General features: G+C 43.4%; 1 pseudogene; it reads right to left on the bottom strand.

Annotated features, from left to right (window-relative positions):
- Positions 1-914: 914 nt before the first annotated feature.
- The window catches only part of LOC138988847 (elongation factor 2-like), a 51,600-nt pseudogene continuing 44,230 nt past the window's right edge, over positions 915-8,284 (bottom strand).

The following is an 8,284-nucleotide window of genomic DNA, read 5'->3' as shown; positions in this document are numbered from 1 at the left end:
TGCTGGCTGCAGCAGGTGTCACCTCCTTTCTTCCACCTCCACCGGCTAAATAAGTACTTTCTACAAAGGCATTTCTGTTGCTCTGAAATCTTGAACCAGATATGGAAAGAAATGGCATCAAATGTTCATGATGAGCGGGCTTCCCAGGTGGCTCAGTGGTAAAGAATCCTCCTCGCCAATGGAGGATTCCCGGGTCAGGAAGATTCCCTGGAGTAGGATGTTGGCAACCCATTCCAATATTCTTGCCTGGAGAATTCCATGGACAGAGGAGCCTGGTGGGCTACAGTCCATGTGGTGGCAAAGAGTCAGACACGACTAAGTTTCTAAGCACACTAGCTTGTGCATTTATGATGAGGATGGTACCAAGTGGGCCCCAGAAACCCTGCAGGCAGGGGATCTCAGGTCTGGACAGTCTTGTAAGGGGTCGTGAGGAGATCCCAGGGCTTGAGGCTGTGCCCCGGGATCATCTGTCCTGGAAGTTGTCTGGGGCTGGAATGCCTTCCTTCAGGCCTTTGTGCCTGTGCGTCTCCCCCACAACCTGCTGGGGCAGCTGGTGTGGTCAAAGGGGTCTGCGGGCAGGATCTGGAGATACCAGGAAGGGGAAGGCTTAGCTGCCTGTGTGGGTCCTGAGGTTGGCGGTGAAGCCAAAGGACTTGTCGATGTGACTTCTCATCAAACGGGGGTACCGGCCACCTGGGACTCCTCGAAGACGTGGCCCCGCTTCCTGTGCAGGACAGTTGGATGCCACTAGGCCCTGTAGCGGACACCACATCTCAACAGGTGAATGGGCTCCACGGCCCGGGGCAGGCAGTCAGCACGCAGCGTTGAGGCAGCACCGGGTATGGGAAGCCCTGTATGGATCTGTGCACAGCGTCAGACTGGGGAAGTGGAAGCAAACGCCCCGCGAGTGCTCCTCACAGCTCCACCTCTTGATAGCCGGCTGCCATGCTGTCCTGATGGATGTCACTGAGGTAGTGCTGGGTGACTTGTGCTCGAGAGCCCAAAGTACCAGGGGTCTCAGCACTGTCTCGCTCACACTTTTCGACAGATTGAGACCTGCTACTTGGGCTCCTGAAGGACAGACACCTCTTGTCAGTGTCCTTGGCTATGGAGTTGGGGAAGAGCTGCCTTTTTCGTACAGCCGGCTCTGCTTGTTGGGAGCTTTGGACGGGCACAGCCCGGAGGGACTCCTCGCTGACGGTCTCGCAGTGCTACACGACCGGCTAGGATGTCCTGGTGGAAATGCCAGTGTGGTTCTTCTCTCCGTCCTTCAGGCAGATCAATGGGTGCAGCTCATCACCTCATTGATGAAACGATCCCCTGATTCCTCAGTGATGAGTTGCACCATACGGACTGGCTTAGCCGCCCTCTTCAGCCCCTCCACTGGCTTGGGCAGGTCAGCTAGTTCTTGGCTTCTGTGGGAACTCTTAACAATGGGGTTCACGCTGAACTTTATCACCTGCATGTTATAAGCATGCTCAAAGATGCTGATGGTTCCTGTCTTCACCAGGAACTGGCCCATACCCATCAGGCCTACAGTGTTCCCCCAGGGCACGTCCCTGATGGACTTTACATAATGCTAGACAGATTCCTGATGGCCGGTGGCTTGATGGCTCTCTTAGTGTCTCAGCTGATGCCCGGCCTTGAAAAATACACAGCCTGGATCATAGTCAGCAGAAGTCTTCCCAGTGGGGAGAACACTCCGTGGTCTAAGGTAGGAAGAAAAGTTAAACTGTGGGCTTGAAAAAGACCTGAGTACAGCACGGGGATTGAATGGCACTTGCAAAGGGCTGTCACATCACAGGGCAGAGGGATAATGTCATTGTGGCTTTGCGGTTTAGATCTAGACTAATGATTGGTGACTAAAAGGAAATAATTTTCAGTTCAGAATTCAAATGAAATTTCTAATTCTTAGAGTAGTCTAAAGGTGAAATACCTAGAAAGATACTTTATTGTCTTTAAAGGTAAATAAATAAAGATTAAGTGTTCTTTGTGGGATGACTCACATATTTGATGAGGATTTAATTTAAGGACTTTTTGGCGTTTCCCAACATGACATCCTTTGGTTCACTTGTGTTGTTTTCGTAAAAACACTGGTCATTTACTCATTGTAGCACAGTGAGGGATTCCTCATTTATGTGTGTAATGGAAAGAGCATGGTTTGTGGACATAGACCTGGGTTTGAAACCCTCATTTGTCATTATTTTAGTATACTGTTTGAGAGAACTCAAGTAAATTTCCAACCCTCAATTTCTTTATTTTAAAAGTGGGGGTGCTACAATATTTACCTCCTAAGATTGTTGTGAATATGAAGCATGTGACAGAGTACCTCACAGTATGCTCTAGAAGCATTTGTTATTAATATTAATGGTATTGTGATTATTATTGTTAGACTTCTTAAAATTTTGATTGATTAATTCTAAGATTCTATCTTAAAAACTATTCATGGGCACACACAAAGATTTAGCCAGAAAAATGTTTATTATAGCCCTATAATATATATTTATGTAAGTAATTTATTATCATAATGGGATAACGCTAATACTTTTTAGTGACCCAATTTTTTTTTCTGAGAATGGTGATTATGAGGAGAGTTTATTTTTATTATCTTTCTCTTTTTTTCCTCCCTTAATCTTCTGTGTATATATGTTTTTATAGTAAAGAGATTAATCATAATAAAGCATTAAGGAAGAAGTCAGTTCCTCTTCCTTAATGATTGGTCTCTGAGTGGGGAGGCAGGGAAGATGCCAGTATCAGATGAGAATACAGGTGGATAATCTTAAAGTTTCTCTGTACCCTGAAGCATTTTATGCAGTCAATGAATAATACAGATTAAAAGTTTGTTGGGTTGTCTGGACTGGCTTGGACTTTTGGAAATCTCTGAAATTTTTATTTGCAGAGGGAAGCTGAGGAAAAGTAAGAACAGGAAATGTGAGGTTGCAGAAACAGTCCTGCTATCAAATTCACTATTAATTCACCAGGAACAATAAACCGTCCCTGTTGTGTGTCAGGAGATTTTTATTTATTTAGAAATTTGAAACACACTTTAAAATTTCTCATTCTGTGATCATTTTGCAATCATTTTTCTAAGAGGTTGAGGCATCTGCTCTTGGTTTCTGGCCCTCTGCAGGGCAACATTGTGAAACTGAAGCAGCTGAATGTTGCCAGGTGACTTGAAATTGTGTCAGTGACATTTATAACCTAACATTGTGCAACAGCATTTCAATTGAGGCTTTGGTTCCCAATTTGGATATCAAGGAATAGAAAGTCTTTTATTTAATATGCATTAGACACCAGAGTTGTGTCATGGAGCATGGTGGGGTGGGTAGGATGCACAAGTCTACAGCTATTAACCAACTGATGTTAGAAATTTCTCAAAAACAAAAGCAGTCATTACCTATACTTTGGATGTACAGGGAGATGGTAGGTGGCAATTTAGGTCCTAAGGTAAGGCAATGAGTGTCATCTTGCTGTCAAGGAAGAAAGATAGAGTGGCTGGTTTTTAAAATCTGTTTATTTATTTGTCCAAGAAAACAGGAAAGAACAAAATAGAGAGAGCAGAATGAATTTCAGTGCTATTGGCCGTGGGTAATAGTCCTTATTTAAGGACAAAAAGCTGAGATCGACAGCTTAGAAAATTAACTTTGACCTTCATGTAGAGTCTCCAGAAAGTTCTTTTCCACTGATGGTGGTGTTGTTGTTCAGTCGCTAAGTTGTGTCTGACTCCCTCTGACTCCATGGACTGCAGTGCACCAGGCTTCCCTGTCCTCCAGTATCTCCATGGAGTCGGTGATGCTATCTAACCATCTCATTCACTGCCACCCTCTTCTCCTTTTGCCTTCAATCTTTCCTAGCATCAGAGGCTTTTCCAGTGAGTCAGCTCTTTGCATTAGATGACCAGAGTATTGGAGCTTCAGCTTTAGTATCAGTCCTTCCAAGGAATATTCAGGGTTTGTTTCCTTTAGGATTGACTGGTTTGATCTCCTGGCTGTCCAAGGGATTCCCAAGAGTCTTCTCCAGCACCACAGTTTGAAGGCATCAGTTCTTTGGCACTCAGCCTTCTTTATGGTTCAACTCTCACATTCATACATGACTACTGGAAAAACCATGGCTTTGACTATATAGACCAGTGAGGGTGAGTCCTGGCTGCATGAAGAATATTGCCCCCAAAGCTTCCCCATCTTTTTTTTTTCCCTGACAACATCACTGTTTTTTAAAAATAGGCCCCCAAGACTGAAACACAAAGATCATCGAAGTCCAGCAACCAAGGTTCATTGCAAGTGTGGTCCCCACAATATAAGTGAGATCAAAACTTGTAAACACCACTGACACAATCTCTGAATAGAATGTTGGGGAGTAAGTACTTAGTGGGGAACAGATGGGACTAGCTTGATGCCCTGTAAGTGAAATGACTGATAGGCAGCCAAGAATGCAAACACTCCTCCAGGGGATCATTGTAAAATGTGAATAGAGTCTAACTGTTCACTGGGGAAATGGAAGTAGTTCAGTAGATATTTAGGGGAATAAGTCTTAAAGGAGAGGAATCTAGGGGTATTTAGGGAGTCTCTAGGACCACTTAGGCTCCAAAATCACTGTGGACAGTGACTGCAACCTTGAAATTAAAAGACACTTGCTCCTTGGAAGGAAAGTTATGACAAACTTAGTGTATTAAAGAGCAGAGCCGTCACTTTGCTGTCAAAAGTCGATATAGTCAAAGCTATGGTTTCTCCAGTAGTCATGTATGGATGTGAGATTTGAACCATAAAGAAGGCTGAGTGCCAAAGAATTGATGTTTTTGAATTGTGGTGCTGGAGAAGACTCTTGGGAGTCTGTTGGACTGCAAAGAGATCAAACTGTTGCCGAAAGAGGGACCCCTTCAGAGCTTAAAAGTGGGCTCATGTCTAACACTCGGAAATGAATTGTCTGAGGAGACACATGTGCAGACAAAGCAATATATTTTATTGGGAAGGGGCACCTGGGCAGAGAGCAGGAGGGTAAGGGAACCCAGGAGAACTGCTCTTCCACATGACTCGCAGTCTCAGGTTTTATGGTGATGGGATTAGTTTCTGGATTGTCTTTGGCCAATCCTCTGACTCAGAGTCCTTCCTGGTGGAGCACGAATTGCTCATGAGAAGAATTCTGGGAGTGGTTGGACACCTGGTGTCACCTTTTGACCTTTCCTGAACTCTTCCGGTTGGTGGTGGCTTATTAGTTCCATGTTCCTTACCAGGACCTCCTATCATAAAACAACTCATGCAAATGGTTACTGTGGTGCTTGGTCAGGGCAGGTGGCTTCAGTCAGTGTGTTTTCCCTGACAAAACCAGTCAATCCTAGAGTAAATCAACTTTGAATATTCACTGGAAGGACTGATACTAAAGCCAAAGCTCCAATGCTTTGGCTAAATGATGTGAAGAGTCAACTCGTTGAAAAAGACCCTGATCTGGGGAAGATTGAGAGTCAGAGAAGGGGGCAACAGAGGATGAGATGGTTGGATGGCATCATGAACTCAACGTTTGAGCAAACTCTGGAGATAGTGAAGGACAGGGAACCCTGGCATGCTGCAGTCCATGGAGCTGCATTGGACATGACTTAGTGACTGAACGACAGCAGCTAGGAGCACTCGGCTAAAACAGGATAAACAGGGGCCCACTTCTATAACTGGAGAGCCATTTACCATTCAGTACTTCCCTCTTCATCGAAACTTAAGACTCTGAACACAGTAATTTTGTGGTCAGTCAATATGAAGAAAGGACAGATTATCCAGGATATCTACTTTTTTGGAGAAAAATGCTCAAATGGAGAAAATCAAGGCCTGATGTTACCTGAGATGGGTTATAATAGACCTTTGAAGGCCCCTTTTAGATACATAAATCCAGAATTATTTTCAGCCATTTTAATGGGTTATTAATGCAACTAGAGAATTGGAATTCAGAAATGTTAAAATATAGCCAGGTCTGAGCTTGTATGGAAACTGCTTTTGGAAAACATGCAGTACTCAACCTGTTAGTAATTAAGGTTAATTTCTAAACAGCTTCTGCTAAAGTAAGCATTCTATATCACCTTAAAAATAACATAATAAATAGCTCATGATAAACCTAGATTGGTTTGTTCATCCAGGAATTAGGAATAATTTAAGTCAACAATGTGAGAATAGACCTAAAAAGAAAATTAAACTTGCAAATAACAACTTCAGATGTTATAAAACAAAAGGTGAGTAAAAACACAGTCTGTTTGGAGTTTAGTTTTTCTCACAAGCTCATTAAGCATATATTTCCTAAGCTTGCTCTTTGGAATGTTAATGCCAAGAAACTAACACAAGGAAATCTCAGGCCTCTGGCCAAGGAGAGGCTTGGTAGTGGTTTAGTCGCTAAGTTGTGTCCAACTCTCGCCACCCAAGGACTGTAGCCCGCCAGGCTCCCCTGTCCATGGGATTTTCCAGGCAAGAATATTGGAGTAGTTTGCTATTTCCTTCTCCAGGGTATTTTCCCGACCCAGGGACTGAACCTAGGTCTCCTGCACTGCAGGCAGATTCTTTACCGACTTTAAGGAGAGGCTTACTTCTGCTCTTTTTGGTTCTCACTTACTATTCACGTGAAGCCTAGCAGCTTCAGGATATGCCATCGTTTCTTTTCAGAGAACTCAGTTTATTTGCCCTGTTGAGATTTTGTTTCTGTTTTCTTGGCTAGGTTTCTACATTTCTCTCTTAGGAAAGAAAACTGATGGAAAGACGGATGCAAGTATGGAATCACTGAGTCTAGGGAAGGTCAGAGTTTGCTACTTGAGATTCTTTTCATTGGGCCAGAAATATTAATTGGGAACTAGTGACACCACCTGGTCTTCTTGGGAATCTTCACTTAGTTCACTGAAAAAAATGGGCAAATTTTTATTGCCTCTGCTTAAATTGTGTTGGGAGAAGGCAATGACAACCCACTCCAGTACTCTTGCCTGGAAAATCCCATGGACGGAGGAGCCTGGTAGGCTGCAGTCCATGGGGTCGCGAAGAGTCGGACACGACTGAGTGACTTCACTTTCACTTTTCACTTTCATGCATTGGAGAAGGAAATGGCAACCCACCCCAGTGTTCTTGCCTGGAGAATCCCAGGGACGGGGGAGCCTGGTGGGCTGCCGTCTATGGGGTCGCGCAGAGTCGGACATGACTAAAGTGACTTAGCAACAGCAAATTGTGTTGGGCTTCCCTGGTGGCTCAGATGGTAAAGAATCTTCAGAATGCTGAAGACCTTGGTTCTGTCCCTGGGTTGGGAAGATCCCCTGGGGAAGGGAATGGCTATCCACTCCAGGATTCTTGCCTGAAGAATTCCATGGACAGAGGAGCCTGGTGAGCTACAGTCCATGTGATCATGAAGAGTCAGAAATGACTGAGTGACTAATAAGCACACACACACACACACACACACACACACACACACAGTGTTAGGCACAGTAAAAGCTATGGAATATTTTATATGCCTTTTCTACCCCATCTTTCCCACTCCTTACTCCAGGTATTCTTATTTAGGAGGTTAGGAGTGAGAGTGGGATACTGGTATCTGGATATATTTTTCTGAGAATTCTGTTAATAGAATGATTCAGGGGAGGACTCTTGATAGTTTACCTGGAGAAATACTCTAGAAATGAGAGAACAAAAGAACTAAAAGAATTCAGAGTAAGTTCAAAGCTAGCTAGGGTAATCAGAAAGGTTTCAATAAGGAGGAGATTCTTGTAGATCTGTGTAAAAAATCAGAGGATAAAAAATAATAATAATATAGTAATATGATCCCGGAGATATTCCAGGGCAGGGGAAGGTATTTTATATCTCTTATATATGTTATTAAATAATAACCTAATTCTCCAACTTAATATCAGTTTCTATTCTGGATTCTTTATTTCAAAATATTTATTTATTTATTTGACTATGTTGAGTCTTAGTTGCGGCACATGGGATCTTCATTGCATCATGTGGGATCTTTCATTGAGGTACACAGACTCTCTAGTTCTGGCACATGGACTTGGCTGTCCTGAAGCACGTGGGATCTTAGTTTGCTGATCAAAGATCAAACCTGAGTCCCCTGCATTGCATGGTGGATTCTTAATCACTGGGCCACCAGGGAAGTCACTCTATTCTGGATTCTTATGGAACACATGCAATGTTCTCTAACCTCTGCTTTTAATATCTAATGTGATCATGTTTCCCCTGATTTTGTCAAGTGTATCAGTCAGAATATTGTCAAAAAACCAGAAACCACTTCTTTTGCAAATAGAAGTTCCAAACACAAGTTTCAAGCA

This window comes from Bos mutus, chromosome 8 (genome assembly GCF_027580195.1).
Source record: "Bos mutus isolate GX-2022 chromosome 8, NWIPB_WYAK_1.1, whole genome shotgun sequence".
In the NCBI taxonomy this organism is placed as follows: Eukaryota; Metazoa; Chordata; class Mammalia; order Artiodactyla; family Bovidae; genus Bos; species Bos mutus.
Note: the sequence above shows the minus strand (reverse complement) of the source record. Positions and strands in the feature narration are given on the sequence as shown.